A 17,436-nucleotide genomic window follows, 5' to 3' on the forward strand; every position below is an offset into this window, starting at 1 on the left:
AAATTACAGTGTTAAAAACAAATGCGTTATATAAGAAAATATCCTTTAAACAAAATTGAATCCAAAATGTTTCAAGAATGTTATAACGAAATTGCAAGGAGAGCATTCTGTCAGAATTTTCTTTATATTGAAGTTGAAAGAAAATAATACATGTAATACTAAAGCACTAAACTGTCATGAAATTGAAATAGTGACCTAACAATACACTATTGCAAAAGTACTAGTCGTTATATGACATAGTAAAGCTATGAACTTATAAACACAGCTTTATAAACAAAATAAGACTAGCTTCCATGTAGCACTATATATACATACATCTATTATATACATGATCAAATTTACGTAAACAACCAAATACATGTCACACAATTTAGTGAATTAAAACATGAAACCAAGCTGAATAAGCACTTTTTACAGGATTAAAATCATATTCTTTGTTTTCAAAATTCCCATAGGGAACATACTTTATATAATCATATTGTAAAAAAAACCCACTGTGTTCATTTAGAGATTTTTTCTTACAGTCACAGTATCAGAGAGGCATTTTCACTGTTAATGAATCGCATGAAAAAAACATTAACAGAATACATAAAGAAAAAGTGCTGCATGAATCTCTTTAAAATATATTAAAGCACTTCTATTGACTATAGTATATCTATTGATCTGTGTGAACAGCAAACACGTTTATTTTTTATAGAATTTTGGTACAACACAAATTATATTAGTAACCAAGATCATTTGCATTTTTACGATACGTGTAGTGATCCAAGTATGGTAATCACTTCTTGCCAATTATCAACAGCAGATTTATTTATATCTTGGAATGCTGAATGGTATCTTCCGGCTACAAATTTAAATGGTCTCAATTTCCTTAGATCAGGAATCATCATAATCTCATCACCTGCAGCATCTCTATGTTTATACTTCTTACAATAACACCGGAAATACCTTCAAAATGTTCAGCAACATCTCATAAGTCTTACACAAAGTTTTTGTATGGTTTACTAAATTTAGTTCTGGTATATATGATGAGTTAATTTGCTATGTTTTGTTCAGATCTATTTGAATACATATGTTTTATGTGTTTTTTTTTATGGTTTCAACAACATATTCGATCTGCAGATCTGCCGGTATATGTCCATCAGGTTTTCCAGTTGTATAACCTCTGCAGCTTCTTTCTCTGACAAATGTACTGATTTGTTGTATTAATAACCTGTGTATTTCAAAAGCATATTTGCTATTGTTTGATTTTGCTTAAAAACAGCCATGCTGTGCTTCAACAATCGCAACAATTTATTCTGGTCAGGGGACATGCACACATCAAGTAATTCTTTGAATAGCAATCCCAGTTCCAGAACCATCCGACCATAGTTCATCACTTTATCTGTTTCAGGTGGTGTTTCTTTGTTCTTTTCTGGCAGTCGTGGACTTCTTTTCCATTAGCAGCCGTACTTTCAAATTCATGAATTGACCATCCATCATTGCAAAAAAGAAAATTCTCTTCAAGTTGATATATTCATATACATGTTTGCTTGTAATGCTCGAGTTCAGACAGTTCAATAGGGTTATATATTATTTTCAACCAAACTGAAGTTAACATGTTTTATTACAAGAATTATATATACATGTATTTATATATATATGCACATTGCTATTTGAGTCAGGGCTCCCTATTGACGGCTGTAATGCTTATTTTTAATACTTTAGCTCTTGGACGTGGAAAGTTTTCTCATTGGCAATTATACCATTTTTCTCATTGGCAAATTCCACAAAGCATACCACTTTTCTCATCGGTAATCATATCATACATGTGTCTTCTTATGTTTACAGTACATCTGACAATTACTTTTTTGAATTTTACACACATGTTGAAGAGTATTCCTATCCCATACTAACATACATGTACATGTAGACAAAATATATAAAAATTGAGAAAGTATTAATAATTTGTACATTGAGAATGCTACGCTTATATTAAATTTTTAACTTGAAAGTATAAAATATTTACATATTTACACTGCTGTTGAAAAAAAGATGAGGTCATCAAAACATACATGTAAAAACGCACCTTCGTGATCTTATTTCATATATGGGTTCTAATAAATTTAGTCGTACATGTTCAAAGAAATAACTTACCAACAGATATGTCAACAACTGGATTTTTTGGTTTATGATTGGGCTATACAAATTCATCAACCATCTTTCCAAAAGCATCCACAGTCCATTGGTTCTTTTCTTCTTTGGTAGTAAATTCTGGTGGAATATTCTTTGTTGGCTGTGAAAGGTGGTCATCTAATCCAAAACACTCTGTCACAAGTTCCACAATGTACGCTTCGCAGAAGGATAGTGCAAAGTCTTTGTCTGCATCATATACATTCTTTACATCAGAGTTTACTTGAGTTCTCATTATCCGATTTATCTCGCACCCTATTGGCTAATTACATGATAAAAGATGGCCAGTTTCATCATACTGAATATTCTTTTTGCCTTGTTCATTATGTTGAATACTATTTGTTGACAATTTAAATGTTCTAATTTTTGTGCATTTGTTGATGGATAATTGTATTATGGGCAATCATACCAATATACTCTAGTATAAGAAACAAAAAGATGATACTTTTTTTATATTTTTTATTTATTTATTCAGTCATACAGATTAACACATAACCAAAAAATATAAACCTTACCTCATACATACAACATACACAAACCATTCATATACATGTAGGACATTCATCTTATATACATTTTTTAAATTAACAATCTCATACGTTTTCTCTCATATGCTCTTGTCACTCATTCATTTATTCCACTGCATACACATTTCTCCCAATATTCAAACATTTATATTCACACTCACACATATAACCTTTATCAAAAAGCACTAAAATACATAAACATGCAGTTATAAAAGTCACAACATAAACATGCAGTTATAAAAGTCACATAATAAACATGCAGCTATAAAAGTCACAACATAAACACGCAGTTATAAAAGTCACAACATAAGAACGCAGTTATAAAAGTCACAACATAAACATGCAGTTATAAAAGTCACAACATAAACATGCAGTCATAAAAGTCACAACATAAACATGCAGTTATAAAAGTCACAACATAAACACGCAGTTATAAAATTCACAACATAAACATGCAGTTATAAAAGTCACAACATAAACACGCAGTTATAAAAGTCACAACATAAACACGCAGTTATAAAAGTCACAACAAAACATGCAGTTATAAAAGTCACAACATAAACATGCAGTTATAAAAGTCACAACATAAACATGCAGTTATAAAAGTCACAACATAAACATGCAGTTATAAAAGTCACAACATAAACACGCAGTTACAAAAGTCATAACATAAACACGCAGTTATAAAAGTCACAACATAAACAAGCAGTTAGAAAAGTCACAACATAAACACGCAGTTATACAAGTCACAACATAAACATACAGTTATACAAGTCACAACATAAACATACAGTTATCAAGTCACAACATAAACATGCAGTTATAAAAGTCACAACAAAACATGCAGTTATAAAAGTCACAACATAAACATGCAGTTATAAAAGTCACAACATAAACATGCAGTTATAAAAGTCACAACATAAACACGCAGTTATAAAAGTCACAACAAAACATGCAGTTATAAAAGTCACAACATAAACATGCAGTTATAAAAGTCACAACATAAACATGCAGTTATAAAAGTCACAACATAAACATGCAGTTATAAAAGTCACAACATAAACACGCAGTTACAAAAGTCGCAACATAAACATGCAGTTATAAAAGTCACAACATAAACAAGCAGTTAGAAAAGTCACAACATAAACACGCAGTTATACAAGTCACAACATAAACATGCAGTTATACAAGTCACAACATAAACATACAGTTATCAAGTCACAACATAAACATGCAGTTATAAAAGTCACAACATAAACACGCAGTTATAAAAGTCACAACTGAAACAAGAGCACTAAACATACAAAAAATCACTATATTACGATCATGAACTCATTAAAGTTACTATTTTAACAAAGCACTAGTATACACATAATAAGCAAATATATGAAGCTGTTTGAAACCGTATGGGATTATTCATTGTCAAAAAAATACCTTTTTTTTTTATTTTTATTATCTTCTTATTTTGATTTTATTATTAACTATAAAATATATTACTAAGAATTAATACCTTCTACGTCATTGTTTGTCCTCACTGAGAGCCGATGGACAGACCACTGTTGAACCGTCCAGACTGTGTTGTTGAACCAGGTACACTTAAAGGTATGTCATCAGCTGCTTGATCTGTGGTGATGCAGTTGCAGTGGTTTGAAGCATCTCAGTAAAAGCTGGTCTGATGTGGTCAGATGGCAGGTATGGCAGAGCAAGTAACTTCCTGATGAAGTGGTGAACACTCTTCTTGGAATCATAGGCGGTCTTCAACCCCAACATGGCAACCTTCCGCATGACTGCTTGGCACCAGTGGAATGAACACTCCTTTATCTCGGCTGTAGGTAAGACGGTCTTGATGGCTGACCCGGCTGCTGTAAATTTAAATGACACATATTAGTGTATACATTATAAAATTATATGATGAAGAGATTATATAATAAATGAAATTTTACACTTATGCCACTTTTTGTTTAGAATGATTGAAAATGAAATACAAATGTAATGTCAGCCATGTAGTTCAGAGGAAAAATAAAGAACTGAAGAGAGTCAATGGACGAAATGTCTTGAAAAATTGGTTTATTTATACAATTATACAAAGTATGTTATTTTGAATTTTAGAAACAAGGACTTTTTGTTTTGCCAAGGCTCCGTGTTGAATGCCGTACCTTGACCTATAATGGTTTACTTTTATAAATTGTTATTTGGGTGGAGAGTTGTCTCATTGGCACTCATACCACATCTTCTTATATATATCTATATTAAAACTCGTTGGCGTTTATATCACATTTTGTTGTATTGTAGTATACTATGTTTATAAAGAACATACCTGACTCAAAGTCCAGACAGAAGGCTTGCACACGTAGGTCTGGTACTACCTGCTTTAATCTTTCGAAAACCTAAAAATTTAAAATAGTAAATTTAAGTTCGTGTTACATATAAAAGATATATAAATGAATTATTATTTAAATGTTAAAAGTAATATTTATAAATCTTGTAACATTATTTCACGTGAACAGCTTACTGCATTGTTCCTAAATGTTGTCTTATAATAAACTTTTACTAGTAATATTATAGGAGACCACATCTTAGTTATAAGAATAATGATTTCATAATCAACTTACTGCCTTGTAGTCTCTCTTCCTTTTGCGTGACATCAGCACAAACACTAGAGGAACCTGCTTGGTGGAATCTTCTTTCTTCAAAAAGGCGTATACAGTGATGTAACTGCTCGGTTAGCAGTTACATCATTTGAAGTTTGACCCTGGGACCTGGCGTGGGACTCTGCTTGTTCAACAGCTTTTTGGCCGAAAAAAAAATTGAAAATATTTTCCACACATGAATAAATTTATTATTACAATTTATTATATGAGCGTGACAAATTATTTATTATTAAATAAATATCTAATATTTATTATTAAACACATTAACTGTCATTTTTTCTGCAATTATATATTTTTTGTATTCCTTGTATCCTTCATTTATTCAATCAGTATTGTATTCTTCGATTGATGTTCTTTATAGTTTTGCACCTTTTTATTCTATTTTTTGTGCACATTTTTCATATAATATTGTTTTTCTTATTCTTTCTAAATCTCTATTCTGTTTACCCATCCGAACCCTCGAGATATTGATACGGTAAATTTTGATTAAACGAACTTTTTTGTACGCTCTTTCGCTTTTCAAAAGGATAAAAAATGAAAACAAAACAGTTACTAGAGAAAGTGAAAGTATTCATTTATCTATCATTTATTGTTAATTCGGCATTTGTAAAATCTTCATTTCTTGTGGTTCGAGTTTCATCACATTTGTCGTTGCGAGGAACTCCCAAAAAAACTCTGGTTAGATATCTGTCTCTTTCTAATTCAGTTGTTGATAATTTTTCTCATTAATTTTTAATTGCAATATTTGTTTTAACATCGTCAACAATCAGCACTGAAAATAGACACTAAGCATCTATTTTTACGATTTCTATGAAAGAACTATTTTGATTTGTCATTTCGTTTTTGACCAGAAAATTTCACCTATCTGCACGTAGTTTATATAAAAGCTGATGGGAAATAGACATACCTTTATCTTCGGGTCGTTACATAAGCCAAAGGCTTTTACTGACCCCTCATCTTGGATTGCCGTATATGATTTCTCATCTCATAATAATATATTTATATATAATATATTAAATTTATCAAAAAAATACACTTATTTACGGGTTCGCAGCTGAAACACTTAAGGGCAAACGATACAGTTTTGATCCTGTATTTACAAGTTCATGAAAATTTGCGTATAGGCTATTTTTTACCTGATTAAATCAAATATGTAATAAAAAATATACCTTCATGTGCTACTTTTTGATTAAAATGAGGTCGAAATTTCGTATATTTGCTCAAAATTCAGATTTGTGGCCGTAATTTCTTTTTTGAAAGGAAGACATTACTTTTTTGTTGTAAAAGATAAACACAAATTGTTTTTTGTTAAATAATCGGTAATTTCTGTATTTTATAAAAATCCTAAAAAAAATATCCAATTTTTAGTCAGAAATAGCTCATATTTATCAAATGGTCATGATCCCCAAGGGTGACTGGGGTATAGAAATATGGTCACTTGGTCTTCTCCCGACCGGCAGTAAAACGCTTGCCGAAGTGGGGCGTCCGTTTGGCTGTGCGGGATGTATCAAGTTCGCAGTCACGTCCGGTCAGAAGGGGACGTTAAATCCGATGCCTCGTGTAAAGAGAGCGCCACGCTCTTTGCACGTTAAGAACCCTTGCAACAACTCTTTGAGGGGTCCGTAGGTGGCCTGTTGCAAGGCAAAATTTCTGTCCCTATCCAATATACCCTCCTTTTCCGGTGGCAGTCCAAATTTCTCCTACCATCATCCCAGAGGCCCAGTCCAAATTTCTCCTACCATCATCCCAGATGGCCTCTATTGTATCAACCTACCTATTGTATTTATTGTGAACTTGTTCTCGTCCTGAATATGCATGAAATATTTGCCACTGGACGTTAAGCAACCAACAATCAACAGTCAATCAAATGGTCATGAATTGAGGAAAAAACGTCATTTTTTACTGCATGTTTATCAAAATTAAAAAAAATCCTCTATTTACAGTTTTATAAAATTTGGGTCACATAATCTCCCTGCAAAATGAAACAAAATGCCGTTTTGAAAAAATAGGGGTCCATGAACTCGTTTTCAAATTAAATCAGTTTGAATGATAAAAATCAGTCGAAAAATACATCTTTTCCCGATATGTCACAGTTTGACGTCGCGAAAATAACAAATTACGTTAGCAACGTCATTACCTTCCCTGTAACTGTATCGTATGCCCTTAACACGAACATATGAAATTATATGTGTTCCATTTTTCGCCATTTAATGAAGACTTAAAATTATTCAGAGTCTTGCCGTCACCGTTAAATCTGACAGGCTATTCCACTAATCCACTACTCTAATTAAAAAAGTTTTTAGTCTATGTGTGGTCTTACACTGTTTTTTAAACAGTTTTAATGAGTGACCTCTAGTATTATTAGATGGTGCTAAAGGAAATAGGTTCATCCATTCGATGTCATCTATACCTTGCAATGCTTTGTAGACTTGTATCATATCATTCCTATCCCTCCGATATTCCAAGGTTGCAAACCCAATGAACGTAGCCTGTCTTCATAATTAAGATGAGAAATATGTTTTACCTGTTAAGTACAGATTCCAGTTTTCGGATGTCTTTTTTAAGACACGGTGACCAGACACATGTCGCATATTCTAGCAGCGGACGCACTATTAATTTATAAATAGCAAGACACATATCTTTATCCATGTAATCAAAAGACTGATGAATAAGAGACAACACTCTCTGCGCTTTGTTATAAATATTACTTATATGTTTTTCAAATTAGATTCAAAAGTTACTCCCAGATCCTTTTCTTCGTTCACTTTAAATAATGCAATCCCATTTTCGGATTCATCCAACATGTTATAACGATATTACAGGTCATTGTCAAGATGAATGTGCAATACTTTACATTTAGTAGCATTAAATTTTAGTTTCCACATATCTGTCCATTCACATAATATGTTCAAATTTTTCTGTAACTTACATCGCTCATAATCTGACGATACTTTAGAACAAACTTTTAAATCATCAGCAACAACTTTCACTATACCCTCTACTACATCAGGAAGATCGTGTATAAATGTTAAGAAAAGAACTGGTCCTAAAACACTTCCCTGAGGTACACCACGTCTGACTATGTTATTTATACGAACACATTGCTTACGCCCAGATAGACAACTTTTAATCCAATTCAAAATGCAGCCCTTTATTTCAAGTTTCAAAAATAAACGCTGATGTGGCACGGTATCAAATGCCTTGAAAAAATCATGGAAATTACTATCAATTAATTCTGACCACTCATCCAAAACCTCTAGGATTTGAGTAATACATGATCTACCCGGACGGAATCCATATTGACTACTAGTAAAGAGATTGTTCGTGAGAATAAACTTTATATAATATTGTCTCTAATAATGGATTCACATATCTCACATTACACTGGTGTGAAGCTTACAGGTATTTAATTACCAGGTTTCAGTTTTTTTTCCTTTCTTAAATATCGGTGACACTATGGCATTTTTCCAATCTTCTGGAACTTTGCCCTCTTTGAAAGACTTATAACATACACATAACTGTCAATACTAGTATTTACACGCTGTTGATCGATATATTGTGAAAGGGAAAAAATCACAAGTGTTGAAACCAAAGTAATTTAGATTTCCGCACAGTCATCTAGCATCTAGATAATCGGAATGTGCCTCAAGAAAATTTCGTGATAAAAAAATTGTGACCTGCCCCCTGTTCTCCCGGAAAATCTGCCGCTGTTATGAATTGAAAGAAGATAATTACGCTAGCTTCAATGCTAATTACTGTTGAAATTATGTCATTTGCAGATAGTTCTATTGATTGTTTGAGAGAAATAATTTTCCATTAGCTCGGTTGTCTATTTATTCGGATGATCTATCAGTGTTCGATTATATTGTCTCGCTATTTCTTGATAATGCATTCACATTACAATCGAATGTCGGGATTTTCACCGGGCACTCAACCAATACAAACTGACTGCCAAGAAATAGCCTAAACGCGGTGCTTGAAAATGGCGTTAAACACCAAAAATCAATCATCAATAATTCACATTATAATTTGCTTTATAACAGAATTTATGACTAGTTTTCTTCTTTTTTTTCACTCATTGGTCGTTGAGAACTAACATTGGTATAATCTTTCAGAAGAAATACCAAGGTGTTATTTTTGGGTTTTATTTGTAAATGTTTTTGGAATAAAATATACTAAATATAAAAAATGAATATCCAATAAGCGTTATGCTTAAATGATACAGTTTTAATTCTTTACAAATTATAAAAATATACTTCTTGCAAAATACCAGTAAGCTTAATATTCTGAACCATGCTAATTGTTTTCTATTCACGATGTAACAAATTACAATTACACATTATTCAGTTAAAATACTAAGTAAAGTAGATTGGATGCTGCGTCAGTGTTGTCCATCACGTTGATGATTCATTACTTGTATATGTAGGAGGTAATTCTGGTTTAGATTGCGGAATTCTCGTAGATGTAGGTGAAGAAGGTATTCTGATAGGAGTGTTTGGTAACGGCGTAAGGTCTGCTCTTTTCTTTTTAAAAGCTTGATCGTTGTGTTGTCATTATGCCTTTCATTTCGGCTAATCTGGTGTTGTTGAGTTGGAGCTGTTTTTCAATAGCTTTGAACGATTTTTGCAATGAAAAAGCCGGTGGGTCCTTATTTGTTGGTTATGTTTGGGTTGAAGCTGTTACACACATTGTCGTCGAAGTTGCTAGAGTAGTTGTTGGTGAAGGTGATGTTGTAGCAGAATGATGAGATGGTAGTTCAGGCGAAACTGACGGTGACATGTACTGGTACGGGTCGTTGATCCCCACTCATGTGCTCAACAAAACAGCTAGTTGCTTGACCCTTTTAACTTTAGTTGCGGGATGAATCACTCTTTTTCTTTTGCGTATTTAGATGATAGAGGTGATGACGGAGCAACTGCATAGTCTGCTTCATTCTTTTTCATTAGGCTGTAATCACCGGTGTCTAATATCTCAGCTGTTTCTGGGTTGTCGGAGCCAATGCCGTAAATGACAGGATACCGGTCGCCGATGCGGACACGGCCATTTGTAACAATTGTTATTCTAGGACATGTGTAAGTAGTGTCCTCATCATACTGACTCTGAACTCTCGTGTAGCAGCTCTGATAGCCATACTGATTATAATAAATGATGAAGATCTTAGTTTTAATTAATAAAAACAGCTGAAGTAAAATATATATCATTGATGAAAAAATAGACAATCTGCAAACAAAGTAAAGAAAAACAAAAAAACAGACAGAATACAAGTATGATTTTTCTCACATCAAATAATTACATGGCTTGTGTGGATTTCCTTTGATCTATCTTTTCTATTTTTCAATACTTATTTTCCTTTTTTGTTAAATAATTAACTATTATGTTAAGTTAATATTTCTAACACCTTATTTTTATAGTTAGAAATTTAAAAATGTGATTTAATCTTCAATTTTCCTAATGGAATGCCTGTACCAAGTCATGATTGTGACCGTTGTTTTTCATTCTCATGAAGTGTTTGAGCTTTTGATTTTGCCATTTAAAAACGGACTATCGATTGCAAAATGTTTGTGTAGTGTTTTAAGGTTTTGTTACTTTGCTTTGTAGGAGTTCATTTATTGATTTGTCACTTTTTTCTTTTTGTCGAGTTCATCTTTCATCCTCTGTGGCTCAGTTTTGAAGCAGTGTGGTGTGATATAGAGTTGAACGTCACTGTGCTTAAACGGCCGTGGGTAACTTAAGTTACCCACAGCCCAAGATGGAGCCGCCTGGCTTCGGTTAGGAAGTTTGTTCCTATATAATTACAATACCATGAATACAATAGAAATGTTCAGTAATTAAAAAGTTATATAAATCTTTTAAGAAACTCTGCAATGTAAAACGTGGTTTGTTACTACAAAAGAAACGATTACAGCACGATTTTCCAAACCACTTATGATGTTCGTAACTTCAAAACAACTTGTCCGTAACTTTTTTCCTTATACCAATAGGGATGTCCGTAATTTTAGCATGGTGTCAGAAACTTTCAAAGAATTTTTATTCGTGGATGTAATTATTTTAAAAAAGAAATGATAAATAACAAAAAAACGAACTCCTAGAAATGTTTTAATGGGAAGTCCTTTATGGATTGGCAAAGCCAAAAGCTCAATTAAACACACAAAACGAATGGAAAACAACGGTCATATTTCTGCCTTGGTACAGGCATTAAAAAGTAAAATTACAAAAATACTGAACTCTGAAGAAAATTCAAAAAGGAAAGTTCCTTATCTAATGGGGAAATCCAAAGCCCAACCGAATGAATAACAACTGCCATTTTCCTGACTTGGTACAGGTATTTTCTTATGTAGAAAATTGTACGGCAAAATTAAAATATCTTACATTCTACTGGCTTTATAGATTGTTTACTGCTTAAGTTTTAGATGATAAATCATGACATGCAGGTTATAAATCTCACCATTTCCAACTGTAGAAATTACATTAATAGGAAACATATGAAAATCACCTTAGGAGAACAAGTTCGGTGGTCAATCCTTAGCAGAAATACATAGATGAATCAGTCCAAACCTCTAAAGAAGATATGTATGATTTGATACCCGATCTTATTGAATCCCTGAGGTCAATGAAACTTTTAGAAAATTTTAAATCTACCTTTAATTTATTGCTATACTGTGGATTCATTATTATTCGTTGGATACCAATAATCGTTGATTTCGTGGGTACAGGTGAACCACAAAATTAAATCTTCAACGAATAACACATTTTCTATAGGGGTGTATACATACCTCAGCAAAACCACGAAATTACATATCCACGAACATGCAAGTTATCCTTAACCCACGAAATTTGGTACCCATGAAAATAAATGAATCCACAGTAATAAACTGACACCTGTTTAACAATAAAGCCTTCCATCTACTCCTAGATATTGGCATTTTTTTTGCTCACAATCAACAACACATCACACTAAATATAGTGAAGAAATCATACTTTTTTCGCAAACAATTCAGAAATTATTTAAATCATTAGTGAACAATCTATAAAGCTAGAAGTATGTTAGATAAATTTCACCGTACCATCAGATCCTGTTTTATCCTAGGAATAATTTTTAAAAATTTAATGGGAAATCCGTGACATTCTGGTTTTCTTTTTTCTCTCTTTTAGTTTGAAGCATATCGTTATTGTATAAATCTATGTATTAAGTAAGGGGTTTGGTAGTGTTTATTGTCCTTTAAGTGTTGAAATTGACAATCTTACAATTTTTTTTTAAAAATATCCACATCCGAAAATGAAGTTACGGACAGTCTGATTATTTTTGACTTTTAAGTCATGGACATCTTATGCATTTTTTTAAAGTTGCCTTGCGCTAAAGTGAAGTCAAAATTAACAAATTTGTAGTGATGGTAAGTGATTTCTTTATTAAAAAATATTATCAATATTTACATAGATAATGAAAAACGTTGCAAAAAGTAGATTTCGTGTCAACTATCATCTCAACGAGTTTAGAATCCGCCATCTTGGGTCGTGGTTACCCACGGCCGTTTAAGCACAGTGAACGTGTATCGTATAGATCATTGACTCTTTTGACAACTCCGATACGAGTGACATTTTAACAGAAAATCGTTATTTTTTTATAATCTAATATGGCCGATAAATGGGGGGGAGGACAGGGGGTACCCTTCTCCCACCACTCTTCTCCTTTCTCCTACCTCTCTTCTCCTTTCTCCTACCCTCTTCTCCTTATTTTTTTTTTTAATTTACCGGACAAAAGAGAGATTACTCCCTGTCTCCCTTACCCCTGTCATCCCCCTCATAAATGCAAGGGGTTTTTTTTCAGAATAAAAACAAAAATCGCTTAAAGTGTAAAAACAAATCCCCTAATTTGTACGTATTTAGAAGTTTAATTGAAAAAAAAGTTTTATAAATCCCGTTTTGGCAGGAAGGTTTTATTCTATATACAATTCCCTTTTTAACCTTATTTTTAACTTTATTGATCAATTGTTGTTTCTTGTTGTTGTTAATATGCCCCAAGATCTAACTGTACTAAAAGTATTGATCTCTTCAATCGTAAAAAAATATATTACTGTAAAAAAAAAAACGAGGAACTACTACGAAACAGACATATATATAAACATACTATTGCATGACAATGTATCATGTGATAAATTCCATGAACCAAATAATAGTTATCAAAGGTAACATGATCATAATTTAGTACGCCAGATCCGCGTTTCGTCCAGATACATAACACTCATCAGTGACGCTCATATCAAAAAAGTTATAAAGCTAAACAAGTACCAAGTTTTAGAGCATTGAGGATTCTAAATTCCAAAAAGTTGGACCAAATACGGCTAAGATAATTTATGCCTGGGATAAAAAAAAAAAAAACACTTAGATTTTCGAAAACATTCAAAGTTTTTGTTAACATTTGTTATGTAAATAAATATATATTTTTACAATAAAATTGAGAATGGAAATGGGGAATGTGTCAAAGAGACAACAACCCGACCAAAATAAAAAACACAACAGCAGAAGGTCACCAACAGGTCTTCAATGTAGCGAGAAATTCCCGCACCCGGAGGCGTCCTTCAGCTGGCCCCTAAACAATTATATACTAGTTCAGTGATAATGAACGCCATACTAATTTCCAAATTGTACACAAGAAACTAAAATTTAAATAATACAAGACTAACAAAGGCCAGAGGCTCCTGACTTGGGACAGGCGCAAAAATGCGGCGGGGTTAAACATGTTTGTGAGATCTCAACCCTCCCCCTATACCTCTAACCAGTGTAGAAAAGTAAAAGCATAACAATACGCACATTAAAATTCAGTTCAAGAGAAGTCCGAGTCTGATGTCAGAAGATGTAACCAAAGAAAATAAACAAAATGACAATAATACATAAATAACAACAGACTACTAGCAGTTAACTGACATGCCAGCTCCAGACTTCAATTAAACTGACTGAAAGATTATGATTTCATCATATGAACATCAGGCACAATCCTTCCCGTAAGGGGTTTAGTATCATACCATCATAACATATATGAGAAGAACATAACCCGTGTCATGCCAACAACTGTTTTTAGAATAACTGTGTTTAGTTCCGACGCAAAGACCTTATCAGTGACTCAATATTAACGCCAAAATATGCAATCTTTAATGACTTGACAACAGTATCGTAATTATATCCCTTCTTAATAAGTCTATTCAAAGGTTTTGTAAGTTTATGAGGTGAATACTGACACCTTTGTGCTTTATAAAGAATATTTCCATAAAAAATTGGATGTGAAATACCTGAACGTATAAAAAGTCTGCATGTTGAGCTATATTTACGAATGATGTCTTTATACCGATGATAAAATTTAGTAAATGTTTTGACTAGTTTGTGATATCGAAAACCCTGGTGTAATAATTTTTCAGTAATACATAAATTTCTCTCGTTAAAATCTAAAACATTGTTACATACACGAGCGAATCGTACAAGTTGAGATATATAAACACCGTAGATGGTGACAAGGGAACGTCACCATCTAAAAACGGATAATTAACGATAGGAAATGAAAAATCATCCCTTTTATCATAAATTTTAGTATTCAGCTTTCCGTTAGTGATATAGATATCAAGATCGAGGAAAGGGCAGTGGTCATTGTTAGTATTAGCTTTATTTAAAGTGAGTTCACCAGGATAAATTTCATTAATATACATACTGAAGTCGTCATTATTGAGAGCCAAAATATCATCCAAATATCTAAAAGTATTATTAAATTTGTTTATCAGATGTTGTTTTGATGGGTCTTTGCTTATTTTTGTCATAAATTGTAACTCGTAACAATACAAAAAGAGGTCCGCAATAAGTGGTGCACAGTTAGTCCCCATTGGAATTCCGATAATCTGACGATATACGGAATCCCCAAAGCGAACAAAAATGTTATCTAGTAAAAATTCAAGGGCATATATAGTATCAAAGCATGTCCAATTAACATAGTTTTTTTGTTTATTGCTACTAAAAAATGACCTAAAAGAGTTTGAACATATATATTCACATTCTGATTTTTTGAATGCCCATTTAATTAGGTGTGTGAATTTTTTCTTAATGAGAATGTGAGGCAATGTGGTATACAGGGTAGAAAAATCAAAACTTTGAACAGATTCAAAATCACCAATATAAGCATGCAATTTATCAAGTACTTCCAACGAGTTCTTGACACTCCAAAAGTAATTTATTCCACTATTTTCGAAGGCCTTATTTGAACAATTTATTATAAGGTTTTTAATTGTACCAAGTGTGCTGGTAAGAATAATAGACAATTTAGTAGTTGAACAATGACTTGAAGACGAAATAAATCTATATTTGTAAGGGGTTTTGTGTAGCTTCGGAAGCCAATACATAGTTGGAACTTTCATTGTATTTGGCTCTGCTTGTAAAGCGGAGGCTAAAAGTTTATGTTTGTTACAGATTTCGTTTTCTGAAAATGGAGTCAGTTGGAATGTTGGTGAATTGGTGATTTCCTTTTTCAGAACCTCGATGTAAAATTTACGTCAAACAATAATAATATTATTAGCAGCTTTATCGGCCGGGACAAAAACAAATTCCTTGGCTAGTTCTTTTAGTTTATGTTTGATACGAGAAATAGGTTTATTGTGGTTATTGTTAATAGTAAAATGTTCTTTAAAATGTTGAATACGTATATCAACTATCTTCATTACTGAATTAAAAAAAGAGTCCAAAGATTTTTTGTCAGCTTTTTCCCGTTTTACCCATTTCATACAGTAAGTATGGAGTGAGTCGTGGATGATATTACGACACTCATTCCAATTAATAATTGACGGGGGACGATATTTAGGTCCTTTACTGAGAAATGATTTTAACTCTCGGTCTTGAACGATGTTAAGATCTCCTGTTATAACATGGGAAATGGGTCCATAAATATATTCGGAATTACTGCAATTACATGAAGTAGGTGTATTTTCACTGATATTAACATCTTTACACAATTGACTATAATTAAACACAAATTTCCGGGTAGATTTCTTGTAAATATAACAAATAAGAGGTAGCTCAGTATTGTCAAAATATCCAGTTTATCTACAGTTGTACATTACTTTAGACTTATTGACAAAATTGTCTACACATTTGAAGCATATAAGCTTCAAATAGAAATCCTCCAGAAGACTTAAAAAAAATAACATCCTTACAGTATTACAGCTGATACACTATCTTGACCAATTCCCTTTATCAGAACTAGACAAAACAAGACATCTGACTCTATCTTTAATTACAGATAATTAAACTAGCCATGTGTCTAAATAGACTTTCGACATGAATTTGATCTGTACACAAATAAAAACACTTTATAAAGCCAAACTAACCAGAGGTCATTATTTGCAAAACATTAAAATTTACATTATTATTGGTTGCTGATGTTCAAAATGCTGTTATTGATATTTGTTGTGCTCAATTCATTTTGAATGCATATGTGTAAAAGTGTATCCATTGATAGATAACTTCATATCTGGAATTAGTGAACCTGTTCCCGTAATTTGAACAAACTTACGACTACGTGCTTGAAAAATAGTTTCCAGAGATATATCAGGAAAAGGGGGGCGGGGTAAATTCCTTTTTTAGCTCACCTGGCCCGAAGGGCCAAGTGAACTTTTCTCACCCCTTGGCGTCCGTCGTCGTCGTCGTTAACTTTTTACATTTTGAACTTCTAAAGAACCACTGAATGGAATGAAACCTAACATGGCATGAATATTCCTTATGAGGTGCTGACCAAGTGTTGTTACTTTGTAGCCGATCCATTATCCAAGATGGCCGCCAGTGGGGGTCTTAGTTTAACATGGGACCCTATGGGAAATGCAAACAAATGACTTCTTTTAAAGAATCACTGAATGGAATGAAACCAAACATGACACGAATGTTCCTTATGAGGTACTGACCAAGTGTTATTACTTTGTAGCCGATCCATTATCCAAGATGGCCGCCAGCGGGGGACTTAGTTGAACATCGGACCCTATTGCAAATGCATACAAATGACTTCTTTTAGAGAACCACTAAATGGAATGAAACTAAACATGGCATGAATGTTCCTTATG

The sequence above is a fragment of the Mytilus trossulus genome, chromosome 5 (assembly GCF_036588685.1).
Source record: "Mytilus trossulus isolate FHL-02 chromosome 5, PNRI_Mtr1.1.1.hap1, whole genome shotgun sequence".
Classification (NCBI taxonomy): domain Eukaryota; kingdom Metazoa; phylum Mollusca; class Bivalvia; order Mytilida; family Mytilidae; genus Mytilus; species Mytilus trossulus.